Source organism: Hermetia illucens, chromosome 1 (assembly GCF_905115235.1).
Source record: "Hermetia illucens chromosome 1, iHerIll2.2.curated.20191125, whole genome shotgun sequence".
Classification (NCBI taxonomy): Eukaryota; Metazoa; Arthropoda; class Insecta; order Diptera; family Stratiomyidae; genus Hermetia; species Hermetia illucens.
In genome coordinates, this window is record NC_051849.1 from 69,055,239 (window position 1) to 69,076,877 (window position 21,639).

The 21,639-nt window shown below is 41.0% G+C and overlaps 1 protein-coding gene across 10 annotated transcripts in view; it reads right to left on the reverse strand.

The window, feature by feature from the left end:
• LOC119654275 (potassium channel subfamily T member 2) overlaps nt 1-21,639 on the reverse strand; it is a 766,604-nt gene that overhangs the window by 446,566 nt on the left and 298,399 nt on the right. The window contains exon 1 of one of the 10 annotated variants that reach the window (XM_038059587.1): nt 4,817-5,289. The exons of the other annotated variants lie outside the window; for them this stretch is intronic. The gene's annotated coding sequence lies outside the window, so the exon portion shown is untranslated. Of the gene's footprint in view, nt 1-4,816; nt 5,290-21,639 lie in introns of those variants that run through there. 10 annotated transcript variants of the gene reach the window in all.

The window sequence follows — 21,639 nt, forward strand, 5'->3', positions numbered from 1 at the left end:
ATGGTCGAGGATGACCTAGAGGGAAGAGCTATCCGAAAAACCTAAAAAGATGACAAAATTGACCATGAAGGTCCACCCGTAAATAGTGAAGCTCCATCCAAGCGCTGAGAAGTCAACCTCAGCAGAGCTTCATTGGCCTTGCGGCGACGTCGAGGGTCTGGTCACATGGTCTGGAACCAAAACTAACCAGAAAGAAAGGATGAACGATTTGTATATTCGAGTAAAACCAAAATTTTCCGAACGATAGTTGAAAAATCAAAACAAAAAAATTAATAACAATAAGACAAAATTGATATCAATAAGCCAAACAGTCAATTAATTTAAGTAATAAAATATCGAAACCATAATCATTCAACTCAAAATGAATCTTGACGACCCCTCTATTCCTTAATGTTCAACTCCTTGTATAACTTCCCGCAAAACTTTTGGGTGGCCAAAATACAATCCCAACCTCAAAAATTTGTGTGGCACATCGGTGCAGGATAACTGCTGCGCACTAAGCATTGTGCGTAAGTCTCAAAGACAAACACAACAAACTATTAGCTCTGGTGGTATTCTACGAAGGGTAGCAAACTATACTCTACAAGATGGGAAAGGGGAGAAAAGGCGTGAAGCCTAAAACTAGAAGGGTGAAGGGATTAATGTTGAGACTCTTTTGATTTTCTATCCGACACAACAAAACGAAGTTGTGTGCCGAAAGAGGCTATCTTCCACGGATACAAGGAACTTGAAACTTATAAGATGCTAGGCCTGAATCAAGGACCCCTCCTCTTAAAGGACCAAGGACCGCCTTCGTACGTGTCAACAGAGCGCTTGGATGGAGCTTCAGTATTTTGCTAGCGGCCCTTCGCGGTAAATTTCGCCAACTTTTTAGGTTTTTGCGATAGCTCTTCTACGACCATTTAGGATAGTCGTTTGATCATCTTAATCCCTTTAGTTCATTACAAAAGATAGAGCTATACAAAAAAACCGTAATGACGTTAAGAAAAAATAGGCCCAAAATAATCGATAGGCAGAAAAATGGCTCGAGAGCTGAAACCAGTGGGAGGAGTGTACGTTGAATCATTTTCCACTACCGAAAGAAGTCAAAATGTTCAACATTACGGAATACTCGCTCGAATCGCTCGGTAGCCGCAACATGAAAAAACACCTTTGGTATTCGTAGAAAAGAGTGTCACTTTAAATGTAAATCATTACATCAGTGACATTTTGAAGTCTATGCTACCACCCTTTGCGCAAGTCTCAACGTCATCTCATCGTTCAAATATTACCCATATGTGCTGCAAAATCAATTTATCCGATTTTTGGATAAAAAAAGAATGACTTCTTATTAACGACATTTAAACCCCCTTGACCATTCCATAAAAGGAAATTCTTCAAACAAAGATCTATGAATCTCTTTACAAAACTGTTGACTTTTTGAAATCAGGCTTCCTGGCAGCATTGGATGAATTAGGTTAAATATGGTTCGTGTCCCAGTGGAGCAACCTGCATGACCTTTAAGAGCTTGTGTATATTGTCAGCACTTACTTAATAATTTTACAGAATTTTAAAAATTTCCACATGGCAAGATTTTCCAACAAAAAAAAAGTGTAAAATGCCGGGATCGGAAAAAGAGATATTTAAATAATATAGTTGGTGTTTCTCCACTATGCCAAAATAAATTAGTTTGAACCAACCAAATTCGTGTCTGCACCCTAAATATTGCTGCCCCCTAGAAACACGGAACAACTCATAAGCGTTCTTCAGAGAAGGCGCATTGATATGCTGCGTGACAAAAGTTGCGATATACGACGCGGAAGTGGTAAAAAATAGTTAGAAACTTTTTAATTTTGGTAGCCCATGCACTCAATATGATGTTAGCATCGCCACCTCTGAGGATTTCCGCTGAGCCATTAGAAACTTCGAGCGATTTAATAACCGGCTAATGAAGCTCACTATTATCTTAATTGATGGCACGATTCATTTCTTCATCGATAGACAGGGCGACCCAATACCGAGAAAGATGCCTTCTGACACAAACACTAAAAACTCAACTCAAAAACGAAATGAAACGGAGTCAGATTAACGCTCAAGCTATTTAATATAATTGGCGCACCACCAGTGAGATTTGAACTGCGACCCGCCTTGTGCTCTAACCACTCAGCTAAGAGCTATTACCAAGCACACAATCCTCCTTATATCTGCTTGATAATAGCTCTTAACTATTATCTTGAGGAACAGAATACATACTACCAGAAAATGTCTTTGCATCCGCCACACCAAATACCATTGTCACACATCCATCAAGGTTGAATCAGCGAATCAAAATTGCCCAGTTGTTATGTTCCCACAGTAGGCACAATTTTCCGCGTGTTCAGAAACACCCAAGCCTATATTCAACCACCTCAACAATTTCTTTGCAAAGAATGATGCCTAAACCACCAAATATCCTTGAACCAAAACAACAATTCCAACCAAATTCCGCACGACAGCTGCAAACTACCACTATCATTCCCAATGAGACCACGTCAGTGTCGGCCATTGATTGCTGTTTTACGAATCAACCATGGATAAGACAACAGAGGAATACACTGGCCGCACGTACGAAAACAGAAGAAATGATGCCTCTTACGTGATTTTCAACCAATACAAATGCCGATAAATCGTAGAATCAAGCTAAAAGTATGATGGACAAAGCGGTGTATGCAAACTTCGACATAACCAAGCCAGGTAAATGGTTCATCCACCGAAATGCTTGGCTTTGATGTTATCCAAACAAAGTTCCATGAAAAGAAACACTTCTATCATGAGTTTCTCATAGATACGATTCTGTCAAATTTACAATAATAGGAATCGAGAAACAAAAAAGGGATGCGATCATGATAACAAATGGTGAACTGTGTTCTGAAATTGATTTACGCATCAGCGTAACTTGAATGAAGTGACGCTCTTTCTAATTGAGGCATTAACGAATATCTTAAATTAAAATTAAAATCGCCTGCTTTGTTGCTCTCTATGATTTTTAGTGCCAGCCAACTATAAAAGACAATGAACAACGCCTCGCGCTAAGGAAGACAAAAATGTTGGGTTGAAGCATTGGCACAATACGCCATGATCACATCTGAAATGAGGACATCCGCAATTGATATTGGGATGCATCGATTGTGGCAAAATCGCGAGGAAAGCATCTCAGCTGAGGTGAATTCGCGCTGACGATAACTCATTTGCAAAAGTTGGTCTGAAAGACAAAATCTATGATATGCTTGATGATGATTTGAGAGCCTCTAGACTTCATCTAGATCACGCCTATGGCCGAATAAAATGCTGCAACCGATCGAAGTTGAACCAACTCGCTTTTGCACGGGACATAGATTGAACAAGGAGAAGATGACATTAGTCTCTCAAATTTGTTTCCGCCTAGGTTTTAGGGTGTCAAATGTGTCGATAATAACGAAACTCACAAGTGAATCGTACTAGAATTACAAAGCGCAGGACAGTTGACGAAGAGTATTTACACTTCGGGAAGACCTGGTGAGAGTGGGCCCTCATGGACAACAACCGCAAATGATGGCGCACTAACTCAAAACTACAATACTCAAAGGAGTTTGCCAATGCTATTAGTTACAAGGAGGAAATATCAATGCTACAAGACCTCACCATTTATCCACCATTTATCATCATTTATCATTTGCCCCAGGTTGGATTCCATCATCATCATAATAATAAACAAACTTTAAAGATAGCTAATACTGGAGTTTCCAATACTATATAACATGTCTCAATAATGGCACCAAGTAACCGTTGGGCCGAATACGGAATTGCATACTACGTATCTTTATTATATAAAATCATTTGCTTGGCCAGAGGAGTTACAGTCATTCAGATGTAGTTAGGGTTTGAATCAAATTTTGTATTGTTCCCTATATTCTTGGTATCATCTTTAATTACTGATTGCGTGTGAACATTAGTCCTTGGGATTACCAAAAGTGCTTTTTTATCATTTTTTCATCCACCAGCCAAGATACCTTCCGATTACCACAGGGATAATTTCTCTGGAACTATCAGCCTGAATTACCTTACCCATTTCCTATCAATAATGGGAAAAGTGTATATTTTATTCATATCTGAGAGGACAAAATATAGCAAATCCATGGTACAGACATAAACTGGGTTCCACATGAATTCTGAATGCAAATTGATTTCAAAGGTTTATCCTTTGTATATCCTATAAATAATATTTCAAACTGTCCCATGTTTTAAAACTGCCAGCACCGTCGCCAGATGCATTTATCTATTTATAGGATTCTCTGAAATCTAGCCGGGAAGTTCAGCGGAGGTAATGGGGTCACTCAAAATCCATAGAATATATAATGAGCATAACCATTTCTCAAAGTGAGGGAATATGAGCTTTAGGGCAACTTGCATGTTACTGGCCTAAATGTATTGATGGTCGTTATAATTTGGGTCTTCCATCAATATTTCAGGAAAATTGGAAATTTATCAATAAATTTTGTGGCCTAATTTCCATTAAGGTAATTATAATACGGTTCTTTTGATACGGAAAAAAGTTTGGAATTTAAATCGAATATTTTGATAACAGGAATGTTTGCATTTAAATGGAAATCCATTAAAAAGTTTGATTACATCTGGATCCAATTAATTCCCGGTTTTTAATAAATTCAGTAAGCATTTTTGTCAAAAATATAGAAATTCGCAAATAAAACCACAATGACGTGTAAGGCCTGAGTGTGAAGCGGAGACCTCACGCAGCATTGCAAAAACTGCAAATAGATTTATAATGCATAAACCTTAACTAAGGGAACATATTTTATACCTAAATATAAATCATTAATGAATATTTAAATGTACAATTTGGTATTTAAAAATGTATACTATTTTGACGATGCTTTCTTAAAGCCAACGCGGTCACAAATAACGAAGAACAATCTGATACTTTTGCACTTGTAGAGATATTACATATTTTATTCAAAACACTTTAGCACATCACAATTTAATAAAAATTCAGTTATTTATTTTAAAGACACACACTCACACATCATCACATTATTTACAAACAGCACACAAACATTGTAATAAATATGAATAAAACCCTCGTCAGGACCGCGCGAATCGCCAAATTTTGCGAAATCTTTTCGTAACGTTTTGAAAAAAAAATTTTTAACGAATAGGGACAAAAGGCCGTTATTTTCTAAAAATGCACACTAACTTTCAGACGAATATACGACTACTAGACGATTCAATAGGCGTCCCGCGTAACATCCACGTCGGCATTTCGATAAGGACTAGCCAAAACACGATTCCTATCTAAACTGTTATACAAGAACAACAAGTGATGATATTTCCGATAGATGCATCTTTGCATCACATGTTCCTTCGAGAGGGGACCGGTTGAAACTCCACGCATGTCCTTTGCGTATAAGAGCTTTCTGCGAACTTGCAAAAGGATTGGTTATCGGAAAATACCGCCTTTTCTGTGAGACAGATTGGGGTAGCTTTGGAAAAGTTAAGGATATTCTTTCAGGTGTTTTCGAACAGTTAGGAAAAAGGAAGCGGAAATCTCCACTTGAAGTATAAGAGCTTTCTTATCAAAGCTCGATGATGTTATTTCCGTTTCTGGTCTGGACTCTCCACAACCCCTGCTACAGGGGGTAGCTTTCCCCATGCCGGTTCCAAGCAAATTCAAATTTAACAAATTTTTAGTCACAGTGCGTGTTTATGATATGCTTTTTAGTGTCAAGAATAAACATTTTAGGGCTTTTATCCCCACACCTTGGCGTGGTAAATGCTGATGTCAGCCAACTTTCCGCTGCTTGGCGTGATTCCCACTTTGCCGCCCAGGATTCACCCTGAGTAGGGTAAGTCGACAGTGAAGAGCACATGCGACTGAATTTGTTCGTTAAATGCATTTTACCGTAAATGCGATTTTATACGCCACCCCGAGAGCACGTTTGTGCTTTCGCTTTGTTTGAATTATTGAATGTTACATTACGTGAAAATGTGACGAAAATTCACCTGGAGATGGGGATGAGAGCTTACGTGTGCATTCACCGTTAATGTTTGCACAGATTTCATTCTCGTTTGGATGAGTGAAACTCAACATGAAATGCTAAGGAGTTAATGCATTTAAGCTTTAGAATTAAATTTCTGCTCGTGTTGATTCCATGGAATGCTGGTGTGTACACGTAAAACTGGTGACATTTTTATGCTGAAAAATACTTCATGGTTTCTCACCTGGTTTATCATGTTCTATGACTACGCTAGTAGGGTCAAATAGTTACCTGAAATGGAAAGTAGTGAATAGATTAGATTAAATGTGTTTTTTTTTTACTGAATATTGGACTGATGTTTATCTTTTTCTTTTACGTTTTATATACATGCGTTGCAAATATGGTGAACTACTGACGGACAGACATCTTGTTCTTTCATAATCAAAGAGGATTTTATCAAAATTTCACCAACTCAGGTCGGGAAAGTAGCCTCGATTTAGATCAGCCAGCAGACTTCTGCAAAAGCCTTTCGAGCGAATCTAATTTAGAACCAGCGTGGCTCTCACACACAAATCAGATGATTTAACGGCGCAACAACCGGTATCCGGTAAAGGCCTCCCTGAATAAGGAACTTCAGACATCCCGCCCTTCCGCTGAGGTCCACCAATTTGATATCCCTAAAAGCTGTCCAGAGTCCTGACTTATGCCATCGTTCCATCTCAGGAAGGGTCCTCGTCTTCTTTTTCTACCATAGATATTGCCCTTCTACACTTTCGGGGATGAATCATCCTCATCCATACAGGCTAAATGACCCGCCCACCGTAACCTATTCAGCCGGATTTTATCCACATCCGGACGGTCATGGTATCGCTCATAGATTTCGTCGTTATGTAGGCTCTGGAATCGTCCATCCTCATGTAGGAGGACAAAAATTCTTCGGAGGATTCTTCTCTTGAACGCGGCCAAGAGTTCGCATTTCTTCTTGCTAAGAACCCAAGTCTCCGAGGAATACATGAGAACTGGCAAGATCATTGTTTTGTACAGTAAGAACTTTGACCTTATGATGAGACGTTTCGAGCGGAACAGTTTTTGTAAGCTGAAATATGCTCTGTTGGCTGACAACAACCGTGCGCGGATTTCATCATCGTAGCTGTTATCGGTTGTGATTTTCGACCCTAGATAGGAGAAATTTTCAACGGTCTCAAAGTTGTATTCTCCAATCCTTATTCTTCCCTTTTGACCAGTGCGGTTTGATGTTGTTGGTTGGTTGGTTTTCGGTGCTGGCGTTGTGGGATAGGCTGATAATGTTCTGGCTCTCCGGCCTAGCAAGATAGCTGAGAATATCTTATAGATGGTAGTCAGCAACGTGATTCCTCTATAATTGCTGCACTGCGTGATATCACTCTTTTTATGTATGGGACAGATAATGCCTCGTTACCAGTCGTCAGGCATTGATTCGCTGTCCCAAACCTTGAGCATCAATTAATGAACTACTTGGTAAAATTGGTCGCCTCTATATTTAACCAATTCGGTTGTAATTCCATCGGCTCCTGGCGACTTATGGTTTTGAAGCTGGTGGATTGCACGGACTGCTTGGGGGTGGCAGAATTTGTTCGTCGTTTTTAGATGGCGGGACTTCCAACTCGTCGATATTTTGACTGTTGAGCAATTCATTAAAAAACTCAACCCATCGCTCAAATATGCCAATTCTTTCGAAAATCAGATTTCTCTCTTTGTCTCGGTAGGTTGATGATCGAAGTATATAAGGCTTTGTCCTGTCTGTGTTGTTGGTGAAACTTCTTCCTTCTGTGGCTGGTGTAGTTCCTCCCTGTAGTTTTCGAGTTCATAGATTTGTTGGGTGTCCCAGACTTCCTTCTTTCGTATGTGAAGTCCGTTCGACGGAGTTCTTGGTGGGTCTATGCGCGTGCCCGCGTGCTTTGAGAATGAAACATTACTCGGTACATTCATCGTCAAACCATCCGTTCCGACTTTTCATGCGGTTGGAGCCAAGTATGTTTGCGACCGTATCAATGATAACGTTCTCCAGGTGGTTGTGAAGATCATTTATTGATACTTTATCTCATGGACATCTGATAACTGCGGTTATTGCGGCATCCATTTCCCCCTTATAGGTGTTACGGAGGGCTGTATGGTGATTGCATCAGTACTCATTCTCACCTGATTGCTAGAGGGGATTGTAGGTGGTGTTATAAATCGTGTGCGAAGCACTATGCCAACGAGATAGTCATCCAAGTCTGTATTGACCCCCTATATGTTCTGCATATACTGCTAGCTGAATAATTCGCAGTCCGTTATCATTGATATTCCTATGTAAGCTATGGGAACAAACGTATCGCCTAAATGCGAGGCTCTGTCCCTACTTCACTGTTAAAATCTCCAAATATGATTTTGATATCATACTTGGGACAGGCTTCGAGTCGCTGTTCAACTGCCTCGTAGAAGGTATCCTTCTCCAACTTTGCAGTCTCCACTGTAGGGGCGTGAACGTTTAGGAGGCTTATATTTCTAAATTTGCCTCGCAAGCGCGGAGTGCATAGCCGCTTATGTTTTCAAAGCCGATAACAGCAAATTTCATTTTTTGGCTGACTAAGTATCCTATTCCGAGCACATGGTTCACTTAATAGCCGCTGTAAGATACGGTGTATTGGGTCTTGTCCAGGAAACCGGTCCCTGTTCATCGCATCTCTTGCAACGCTGCTACATCAGTCCCATATTGGGACAGGGTATCGGCTAGCTGCTTGGTAGCTCCATCTCGGTACAGGGAGTGCATGTCCCATGAGAAAATGCACACGTCGTTATTCCGTTTTCGTTGCCGGTTTCGTCGTTGTAAAGTCCATCCTGTCTGGGGCTCCTTCTGTGGCTTTGTAACGTTGGTTTTCCGTGTAGGGTTTTCAGCCCTACCCAATTCTTAACCTGGAGGGCCAGTTAGTACAATTTTTTTCCGTTTTTAGGCGCGAGAGACTTGCCTTCATCCTTTTAAATATTCCAGCATAACGTTCAAAGCCTTAGGGAAAATAAATCAAACATAGAATGTTATGCTAGTACCTACATTATTAACTATTCTCCCCTCTCTAAATTCATCTCTACATTTAACCTTAAAGCTAAGTTTAGAGAGGACAGCTACGGTGGTGTCATTTTGGCTTTCTGTAAATCCGTTGGTTTTCGCCAACGCTCACTCTCTTTTCCAATTTTGTGATTGTTTCCGTTTATCTCCCTTCCAGTATCTCCAACAGGAATTTCAACACGACTGTTGGGAGGCTCCTCATTTTTTGTGAAAAAAATAACAATGTTCTCATGACGAGGGATCTGAGTGCCACACCCATCAATCTGGGTGATTACCTCAGAAATAGCAAAGGCAGATGATTAGAAACTGCGGGCCTGAATTCCTCATTTATTTTCCTTAATAATAGTGTGCCCACTTTTTTACAACCAACCGTCAATGCCAAAACAATTGGGCTCGGTTCTGGATGTTGCGCTCGCTAATTCTGCCAGTAAATGTTGGTAGTGGAATCCGATTACCGGCAAAGTATGTAATAGTCACCACACTCCCATCTGCATCTCTATGCAGATGCTCAATGCCACTCCTAAATTCAAGATCGATTGGAGTAGATTAAAGACACATCTCAGCAACTTAGCGCCACAAGAGAATATTCCGACTCTAACGAAACTGTTACGGAAACGATTACGGATGCAACTAGAGTTTTTACTAACCACACTGGCCAGCCAAAGACGCGGTGGGCCCTAGAGCATTAGTTCTAGTTAAGACTGTGCAAGATGGTGGTTGCGAGAGTAGGCTGATATTTGTAGAGAATGGACGTTTCTACAAATCAATACTATTAATATAAAAAAATTTAAAATTTCAATTAAATTAAATTAAATTTTCTTAATTATATAGTCAAGCGACGACGGCTTTACGGTTTCTTACCAGGGCAGAGGCAAATCATCAGACGCTGCCTCACTAATTATATAGGCTTAATTTAAGCTACATTTTCCCCGAAACATTTTGTCAAAAAATCGTTTTTGTCAGCTGCTTGACGGGAATGAGCGGGGAGCCGCAGACGGGCTGGTGAAGATACTCGAAGATTTGAAAAATCAAATGTCGATATTAATAGAGAAGAACGAAAAGCTTACGAAGCAGCTAATGGTTGAAGAGAGAGGCCCCCGTCTCCAAAGCTAGCCAGGAAAAAGGTGAAGCTGGAAGGCTTCTCACTTCAACCGACGATTTGAATGCTGAGCATACTGCGTGACTAAAAGCTACAAACAATCCCAGGGGGTATTCCTCAAATCTTGGAAAGAGCAATACCAAATAGAATATAAATGCGAAATATACACACCAAAGGAAAAAAAGATACAAACCTTCCTCCTGAAAGGCAGTGAACTGTCAAATGGCCTTGCGATATGTAAAGTGCAGGAAAGGTTATACTGCAGCCGAATGTTCGCTGACTGAAGCAAAGGGCAAAGAAAAAACCTTTTGTGTCAACGGCGGAAGCAGAGGGCATCCGGGTTCGTACCGTGGATGTCCTGCATACCACAATGTTAAGGTCACAAGGCAGCAGGTCTAAAGGTCGAAGGTGCCAGCGGTGTTGAACGGTAGCGGTAGATGGTGCCTATCGCATTTACATCTGCATCACGAATCACTCTCTCCGAGGCTGGAAGATGGTGCAACTGATGGCCATAGTCTAACAGTTTTTTCATCGCTTGCTGCACAGAAAAAATTTGATCTGGTACTGATTTGCTTGGAGTGAAGCCTCTTTGGTATGGGCCAATGATGTTCTGAGCATATGGGGGTATTCGATCTAATAAGATAGCGGAGAATATCTTATAGATGGTAGCGACGTGATACCTCAATAATTGTTGCACTGGGTGGTATCCCCTTTTTATATATGGGACAGATAATGCCTCGTTGCCAGTAGTCAGGCGTTGATTCGCTGTCTCACACATTGAACATCCGTTGATGAACCGCTTGATGCAATTGGTCACCTCCATACGTAACCAATGCGGCTGTAATTCCATCGGCTCTTGGCGACTTTCGTGCCTGGTGCCGTTGCACCCTGCATTTTTTGAGTTCACAAATCTCTTGGTTCTCCCAGGCTTCGTTTTTCCGTCTGTGAAGCCACTTCTTCGCTCGCCGGAGTTCGTGATAAGTCTCCGCGTGTGCCCGCGTCCTTTGGGAACATTACTCGGTATGCGGCATTCTTCCGTTCCGTTGCTAGCTTACATTCATTGTCAAACCAGCCGCTCCGACTCTTTTTGCGGTCGGGGTCAATTATGCTTGTGGCTGTATTAACGATAACGTTCTTAATGTGATTGTAAAGATCATTTGTTGATGTGTCATCTCCAGGGCATCTGTTAGCTGCGTTTATTGCGGCATCCATTTTGCCCCTATTGGTGTTGCGGAGGGCAGTGTTGTGAATGATGGTGATGATGATTGTAGGTGGTGTCGTAATTCGAGCTCGAAGTACTATGCCAACGAGATAGTGGTCCGAGCCTCTATTAGCCCTCCTATATGTTCTGACATTCATCAAGGCTGAAAGGTGGCGGCGTTCGATCAACACGTGGTCAATTTGGTTGAAAGTGGTCCCGTCTCGAGAGGCCCACGTTTGTTTGTGGAACGCTTTCAGCACGAACTAAGTACTTCCAACAACCATATTGCATATTTCTACAAATTATCTATGCATCGATCCATCGCGGCTCCGGCGATGGGGAGGAAACATTGAGGGATTTTTTTTTGACTCATAACTTTCGTGGCGGGTCTTGTGGCCTGCAAATTAAGAATACGAGGTAGGGTAAAACATCCTTCTAGGATGCGACCGCAGATTCTCCCTTTCGATTGCGGCACTTACTTATGAAATTTTACAAACCCGATCGCGGTCGAGGCGTTATTTTTTATTTCACTGTTACGTTTAGCTTACGTGTTGGTCAGTTGTTAGGCTCGCGTGAATCCCCATGTTGTGCTGCACGTATCAGAAAAGACACGTGAATTTTTGTAAAATGATAAGTGAGGAATCGAATTATTCAAAGGAAACTCGCCCCTCCCACCACCATTTCCGATGGACTTTCAATATTTGCTTTTTAAAGTTTGGAGATAGCTCTTTCCTCTTGATCGTCTCCGGGCACTTAGGATGGTCATGGACATCACCATCCTGTTCAGTGGGGTTATCGCTATACAGTTAGAAAAGACTTAAAAAAATGTCGTAAAAAATTAATTGTTCTCGGAAAATATACCGACAATGAAGGCTTGTAGTGGCCGCTACTTCGTGACGGGAGTGGCTTTTCCTTCGTTCTTTTCAGAATTAATTTGATCAAATAATTCATTCTATAGTCTGCAATTACCTTAAATTTCGTCGCATATTGCACATTATTGAATGCATCTGGGCGAATTGATCGTGACAGAGGGGGATGATCTGCCGCATCCGTCAACGCTACTGTGTATGTCGCTGGTAACATGAACTCTAGAAGTTCAAGACCAGGTTTAGCGGGACCGGCTGATCGAGAGACAGCTGCTGAGTGGGGAGATCATTTTTGGCTGTTGATGAAGAACATTCAGATTTTAAACTTGTTAGAAGTGAGTGTGATTTGACAGTTGTGCTATTCGTTGTGCCGACCAAAACGAGTGGGAGGATTTTGACAGATTGGAATCACATTTCGAAGTGAAGAAAGATTAGTGGAATTCGGTCAACATTTTCGGGTGGATCGAAACTGCTAAATTTATTTCGGAACACTAAGAAGCAGTTAGGTCGTTGGCCTTTGTGAAATCGAGCTTTTCCATTTCTTGAATTGAAGCGGGAAACAAATTCCAAATTTGGAAACGTCGGCTAGGTCAATCGAAGTGTCGTGCGGTTGCTTTTTGGAAGTTATCTTATTCACTGTGACTTTTCTTACGTAACAATTTGGATGTCATCATTCCAAAATCAAGTATCTCGGTTGATGTATCGTCGAGCGTTGCAGAGGCCGCTTTAAGGATCCGGCTTTATTTTGGTTTCACGATTCTTCCACATTCATAATGGTTGGTAATCACGTAAGTGAGATCATTTCTTCTTCCTTGTTACGAAACCGCCACGATTTAATGCGCGGCGGGCCACGTTGTTTTATCGACCGCTTGATTCGCAAGACGGCAATCAGCGGCCGATGTTGAGGTGGAATGGTCTCATAAGGAACGGCTTTGTAATCAGTGACGGTGGTAAAGCGTCGGCGTTTTATGAGAATATAGTTGATTTGCGTTTTACTATTCGCACTATGAAATGTCTGAAGATTGATAAACCATGTATTAATAAGTACAAAGTCACGGGTGTCCGTAAAATCGATTATACACTCATTGCGCGCTTCAAATTCCGTTCGCCTTTTCACCCATATGACCATTAAGGTCTCCGGCAATGATGATATAGTCGTCAGCAGGCACGTCAGGCCTTTTCTATGAGAAGTTGCCAGAAGGCATCTTTCTCGGCATCAGGTCGACCTATCTGTGGTGCGCACCGGATGAAGAAGTGAATAGTGTGATCAACTGATATAATGGTGAACTTCATCAGTCGATCATCAAATCTTTCGACTTCTTTAAGGGCGTCGCGGAAACTCTCTGAGATGGCAATGCCAACATCGTATTGAGTGTGTGGGTTACCAAAATAGAGAAATTTATAGTCATTCTTATTGCGATTGCTTGCTATGTCGTAGCTGTTTTCACCAGACCATAGGTTCTCTTGCAGAGCACAGATATCAATTCGCGTTTTTCGAAGGGCTGTTGCGAGTTCCTCGTTCTTTCTAGTTAGGGCACCAACATTTAGCGTACAGACACGTATTTGTTTCTCAGGGACTAAATTACAGCATACAATCTGGCAGCCAATGTCATGGTCGAGCGTTTTCACCGTCGGCTCAAAACAGCAATAAAGTGTCACAATAGCCGTTGGACAGGAACATTGCCTGTCGTGCTACTAGCATTCACACAGCTTGGGAGGAAGACCGCGGCGCAACTGCGGCAGAAATGTTGTAATATTCCCAGGCAATTTTTTCGATTTACAGTCCAACAACGAGCAGGTGAACACGTCTATTTTCGCCAAGGAATTGAAACAGGGTTTCCAAATTTTACGCGCAGTCAATGCTAGTCAGCATGACAGCAAAAGAATCTTTATATTCGAAGTCCCAGCGACAAATAGCCATGTCTTCATCCGTAACGATGGTATAAAGAAAATATTCCGATATGCGTATCAGGGCCTATATCGGGTAATCAGTAGAAAGGATAAGTTCGTTAAAGTTTAAGTTGCTGGACGTATCATTAATGTATTCATTGGTCGGCTCAAACCTGCTTCCTTGCCAATACCCACTCCAGATAGAGTCATCCGAAAAATCTGTCAAGATGAAGTGGCAAACTAAAAAAAAAACTGGCAGACGGGTTAGATTTCCTGATCGTTGCCAGGCAGGCCTTTAATAATTTAACAATAACAAGACCACAGATTTACAGCTGGCGTCACGAAACTGCCAACTGAACCATGGTAATATCCTTGCACTCAATCACTGGCAGGGGAGTTCTGTGGCGGTGCTAATTACTTCCAGACATTTGCCTGGAATTAGAACTTTTAATAACCTTTCTTGCCTACCGAAGTGGTCTACTCCCTAAAAATTAACTAACTGATAGATGGTTAAGTGGATCAGTCACTCGGTAGAAGAGACAATCCATGGTTCAATCGAAAGCACGGTGAGGATAATTATTACCTAACACTAATGTTTCCGGATACCATACTTGGGGCTATGTTGCGAAACGAGGACATGTGGAACGAAGGAATTCTTAAGGTGAAAAAAGGAAGATATATAGGAGAGATACCTGGGTGGAGGAGATACTCTGAACCACAGGGTTGTGCTCCTACACCGAATAGGCCTTACTCGAGGCAATGTGTTGAACGGTCGCGGTGTTTTAGACGCAACAGAGGGTGCTTTAGTCAGTAATCTGCTTGAAACGGGAGTCCGGCACGTTTTGCGTAAATTAATTAAACCTTGTATCGCAATAATTCGGTATATTGACGCAAATCCATTTCAGAGAACTGAGGGCATTAAACAGATTTCGTTAACGTAATGTCCCAAAGATCTTGCTTCCTTTAATTTCAGGTCGAGGTACATTTTAGGATATTGGTTAATTGTTCTTCAATTGTTAATTGTATCTTCTATGATGTTCAACTGAGTGTCGCCGTAATTACATGCCAAATCGATGTCAGTTATTTGAAAACAACATATGGGCCTTCGACTGAGGATGACACAAAAGCAATAATTTATTATATTGTAATTTATGTGCATTTTGAAGCAACAAGTAGATAGATATTAAATCATTAAATAGTTTTATTCAAAACACCTCAGAGTATCACTCGCTGCTATGTACACTTATTAAGATTGAGATCAACCCCCCGTAGTGAAGATTTCAAATACCATATCTCCCTAGTTATCACTTTCTCCAAACTATTTTATTCATTAATGCGAAAATCTGCTAACAAATCGGTGAATCTTAACACTACGGAAATGGAACCCATTTCCTTGTTTATCACATACGTTTTGTACACTTACGATAGGTACTATTTGGAAGGTCAGAATGGTCACTTTCCAGGCTTCCTGATCCGAATGATGGTCACTCGTCCGTCCAGTTTTATTGTATGTTTAGGACGTTATTGTGATGGTAAATTCTGGATTTTACTTCAAACTACGAACCAGTGGGGGTGAGATGGGTTGGACGGGTCCAGATCAATTGCGGTCGTCTTGCAACACAAGTGAAAAGTAAGTTAACTTGAGCTTGTGAGCTATAAAGTAATTTTGGAGTTACTGATACGTAAACTCCCATTTGCAGTGATGACTTCAGGGCTTATTGTTTTATTAACACATATTCGGTTTCTGATCATGTGTTTCCTATTATGAAAATATGATGGCAGTTATGGGGGGGTTGTTGATTTACTTCAGTCAGCATATTATTTACGATGTCCTATTAACGAACGGTTATTACGTACGGTTGGGTTCACTTGGGCAATATCGGGGTAATCAATCAATTAATTAGGCAGCACATGATAAAACAATCAACTTGTATTACCTGTCAGGAATTATTGATAAAGGCAGTTCATTGTATGTTTATGGCGAACTTGTGGAAATCGCATCATAAGCGCCTTATGGGTTCATGTAAGGTATTTGACTGACATACCCTTTAGCTGAATTGATTGCTCCTTAAATCATATTAAGAAAGTAAACCATTTATATATGCTCGATGTTGCAAAATATTATAGTTTCGTGGGAACTGCATACATATCCAGTGGTTAGAATAGTAAAATTATAGGGTGGAAAGCATTGCATCGTAGCTACTTACCTCAGAGAGGACAATGTATACTCTCGATTTTAATTTTGCAAATATTTATTTCTAAAATGTTAGATATTGCCTTCTGTTTGTAGTTAAGTCTCCTCTGTAAGTAGCTTTGTACTGATGAAGGGAGAAGAAGAAAGAACAATACACACGAAAGTAAGTTTCCAATAAAGTATTTTCCTCAGCGGGAGTAAGAAGTACCCTTAGCAGAAAAACCCTGCGTACACATCATGCCATTTAGTTTTCAATAATGACCAAGTCCGGAAAGCGGAAGCTGGACGCTTCAGGTATTAAAGGTTTTGTGTATTCCTTTGACAAAAACATTTGAGTAGACATTTGTCCCATTAGTTCTTAGCACCAGAATATCCAGTCCCGGGTGATACTGATATTCAAAGCCTTCAATTTGCACAGAAGCGACAACTTTAACCTATTATAAGTTTGTTAATAGTAGTCCAAATAGTAAAATCATTTTCAACATTACAGCCTACATTGCTTGCAGCATTTCGTGGTTCTAAGATAAACTTGCCGCGCCACATCACTCTGCCCCCAGATGAAACCGAGGGGTCACCAATTTAGGAGCTTCTATTCTTTTCCTTTTGACAAATTTAAGAGCTTCTATTCTTCGAAATAGGTTTCTGACATGTTTTTCGTATTTTACAAAGTTCAATACACAATTTCAAGAAAGTACTCTTATTACAACTCCGAGATATTAGAAATTAAACTGATTTCCGTCTGTAACTATTTTCTTTCTGCACAAAACTCGCTCTTCTCACAATGACTGCCAACTGTTTTTTTTTATTATTATTATTTTTTTTTATCTGACGTTTCTCGTCACCTACTCTGTTCTTCACTCTTGTAGCGAGGTCTGAACTGAGTGGAGAGCGCCGGTGACGTCATCTGTCCGCTGGTATTCGCGACATTTGAAATAAATTTCGAATGCCGCGAATCCTGCCGCGCCACAAACTTAAGGGTGTTTAGTAATATATCATTAACTTTATTTAAACAGATATCGGTATGGAGGGTATTTCGGAACCTAGTCACTAGATTTTTTTTTCAGATTTTTCGTTTGGGTATTTTCTGAGAATGGGTCTGTGAAAGAAATGATTATTCTCGACCGCTTGCACTCCGAACCGTAGTGTTTGCGACCTACCAGCAAAGAAAAGGCGATGATCTTCCAGAAAATCAGCAGGTTCCTAAGAGAAAAAAAAGTACACAAGTAATTCTGAAGAACGGAACTAAAAGCACGGAAAGTAAAAAGCCTGTGCTCCAAATACAAGCGTCAGCAATCGAAGGAAAACCTAAGGGGGAACGAAAATGGTGGATGGACGAAGGTCGTTAATGAAAAGGTGAAGAAGAAAGCAAATGTGCGAATTAACGCAGAGGCAATCGCTATCTCCAGTAAATGCAATTTGTCTCACGCCGAGGTTCTAAACAAGTCGGGAAACCGGAAGCTTGACGCTTCAGGTATAAAAGGTTTTGTGTTTCCCTATGTGAGGAATATAACGTAGTTCTCCATTAGCTTATAGCATTGACCCGAGATATTGAAATCGTTCAGTTCTGGGCAGGTTACTGCCATTGCCAGAACTAAGCGTTTTAAATATCTAGAAGGGCAGGTCACTGCCATTGCCAGAACTCAGCGATTTAAATATCTCGAGTCAATGCTATCTGCCAATGGAGAACTGCGTAATGAAATTGATTCACGCATTAATGCAAACTGGATGAAGTGGCATTCCCCAACTGGTGTTCTTTGTTATCGACGTATCAGCACATATCCCAAATCTAGAATTTACTGCAATGTCGTCCGTCTGCCGCTCTCTATAGTTCTCAGTGTAGGCCGGTTATAAAGGACAATGAACGGCGTCTTGCGGTAATGGGGACGAAGATGTTGCATTGCACTGATGGCGTGACACGTTTTGATTACGTCTGAAATAAGAATATCCGCGATCGATATGGGTTTGCACCGATCGTGAAAAAACTGCAAGAGAGGCGTTTTCGATGGTGTGGTCACGTAATTCACGCTAACGAGAATTCAACAACCAATATTGGTCAGAACATCGAAAGCAATGGTAAGCAACCAAAAAGCCGGCCAAAACACTGGTGGCTTGATACGCTGGATGGGGATTTAAAGGTATGAGATTACGTCCTGATTAGACATTTGTGACGAAACCGATCACCACGAGCCGACCCCGCTTCTGAATTGAAGGCTGAAGAAAAAGAAAAAGATGTGAGGAGCGACGAGTGCACGACAGCTCCGTGCAATATAGCTAAAAATTCCATTGCCCTCTATTTTCTAGAAAGCGATTTAAATAAATCATTTGATGGAAAGCCCTGTGTTGATAATGGTCAACCTCATACGCCTCACACCCTGAGTTTAATATTATTAGCAAATGCCAAGAATCTAACCTACATCAAATATAAACAAGTCGGGAAACCGGAAGCTTCAGGTACGAAAGGTTTTGTGTATTTCTTAGTACGTAGCACGTAATATATCCATATATTATGTGAGAGTATCCACTTTCGGATGATATTGACATTCATTATCTTCAATTTTCAAAGAAGCAACAAATTTGAGGTATTATAACTTTGTTAGTAATAGTGCGATTTCCACCAAACTTAGTAAGATCACGCTCTATATTATAACCTATAGCACTGCAAAATTTCATGGTACTAGGATGAACTTAAGGGGGGTTTCTAACCTATTACAAAAAATTGTAGTAATATACTATTATTAACTTTATTTAAACAGATATCGGCATGGAAGGTATTTCGGAGCCTAGGCACCATATAGTGGCATCGTTCTGATTTTTTCAGATTTTTCGGTTTGGCAGTTGCTGAGAATGGGTTCGTTAAAAAAATGACCACTTTCAACCCCCCGCACTCCCCACCTTTTCAACGAAATTCAAAAATAAGACCGGCTTCGAAAAGTACTAATCGAGACCTTTAATTTGATATCCCACGTGACTATATTTTATGAAAAAAAAAATGTACCCCCCCCTTCTTTTGCATGTATGGGGACCCCCCTTAAACCCGACGTAAAAGGATGTAATTCATTGTATGCGTTCACAGCTCCCACCTTTCTACCAAATTTGGTGTCAATCGCTATAAACGTCTCCGAGAAAAATGCGTGTGACGGACAGACAGACAGACAGACGGACAGACAGACGGACAGACGGACAGACGGACAGACGGACAGACGGACAGACGGACAGACGGACAGACGGACAGACGGACAGACGGACAGACGGACAGACGGACAGACGGATAGACGGACAGACGGACAGACGGACAGACGGACAGACGGACAGACGGACAGACGGACAGACGGACAGACGGACAGACGGACAGACGGACAGACGGACAGATGGACAGACGGACGGACAGACAGACAAACAGACAGTAAACCGATTTTAATAAGGTTTTGTGTTTACACAAAACCTTAAAAAGAGCAAGGGAGAATTAGATTCTTCTGGAATGGAATTTTAATATTTCACTCTAATTTCAATTATTCTCGTTAATTACGACCTCAGCACCTTATTTGTATGGCTTAGGACCCTGTTAATTAGCACGAAATTGATAAGTTTGAACTTCTATAACTTTGACACTAATAGTTGGATTTCCATGGAGCTTAGCATGTGTATGCACGAGACTGTCCTCTATGTCGGTACAATTTAGTACACCTAGGATGAACTTAAGGGGAGTTTTTTAGTCAATTTCTAAAAGTTGATAATATACTATTAGTAAATTTATTTGAGCAGATACCGGAATGGGACATCTCTCGAAGATTAGATTTCACATAAGTGTTTTACACAAAACCTTGAAAGGGCTGCAGATAAATAGATTCTTCATAAATGCGAGTTTAATATTCCACGCGAATAATGGAAGCAGTAAACTCGCGCGAAATTGGTAAGTTTGAACTGCTATAACTTTGGCGTTAATTGCCAGATTTCCATGAAATTTAGCACGTATATACGAAATATTATCCTCTATGCTGGTACAAAATTCGGAAGTCCTGGGATGAATCTAAGGGGGGGCAGTTTCAGTAAATTTCTAAAAGTAGTAATATACTATTAGTAAGTTTATTTGAGCAGATATCGGAATGGGACATATTTTGAGGCCTAGATTTCATCTAGTCGCACCACCAGGTGTCAATCGCTATAAACGTCTCCGAGAAAAATGCGTGTGACGGACAGACAGACAGACAGACGGACAGACAGATGGACAGACGGACGGACGGACGGACGGACAGGCGGACAGACGGACAGACGGACAGACGGACAGACGGACAGATTTTTAGGTTTGGTGGTTTCCGAAAATGAGTCATGTCTCACTTCAAGTGCGTACATTTTGACTCCTTACTCACTCAATTTATGTCAAAACTAATGTCAGTCGAGACCTTTCATTTGATACCCTATTCAACTATATCCGGGGAAAAAATTTTTTGAATCCCCCTTTTGCATGTATGGGGAGCCCCCTCTTTAAACTCCACCTAAATTTATGCCACTAGCTGTATGCGTGAGATTTCATAGCTCCCATCTGTTCACCAAATTTTGTTCGGATCGGTTTAGCTGTTTTGGAGAAAAGTGCGTGTGACAGACAGACACACAGACATTGAATCGATTTTAATAAGGTTTTAAAAAGGTGAAATCTGATCCTGACCTAAAAGATCTGCGTGGAAATATCAGCCAGATCCGAAGGACCCAGGGCTAAGGCAAAAGGGACGGATTTCGCTTTTAAGTGAAGAACTCGCTATGGTAATACTCAAACGGCCATAATATGACTACCAGTGGAATCAGCGCAGAAATTATTTTCGACCGGAAAGGCTGGAATTGCATGGATTGTCTGCCGCCTGCGAGAACAGGTTTCATTAAAGAGGCAGTTCAAGTTCCTCTTGTTTGGGCACTTGGCGAAGGCATGCACCAGCGCCATTGATCAAGCCGATCGATGCAGAAGGTGTGGTGGAAAAGGACGTATTGGCAAGGAGTGCAACAGGGACCCCAAATGCCTATTGTACGAAGGAGAGGAAAGAAGGGATATTGACGGAAATAGTAAATACCCGGAATTCCGGAAGGCGTTGACTGCAAAAAAAAAGGTTTATTCAAATAAACCTTAATCATTGCAGGGTCGCTCAGGACTTAGGTGACCAGACCACTTATGAACCTCAGATGGAAATTGCCATCATAACTGAAGGCGAAGGCGATTTGGGCGTGAGCTGCAGCGGGGTATGAGTTTTGTCGTGGCCTTAAGACTCGCGAAAAAAAGAAGTTTCTCAAGTTTCATTTTTCAAAATTCACAATTAAGAAAAACAAC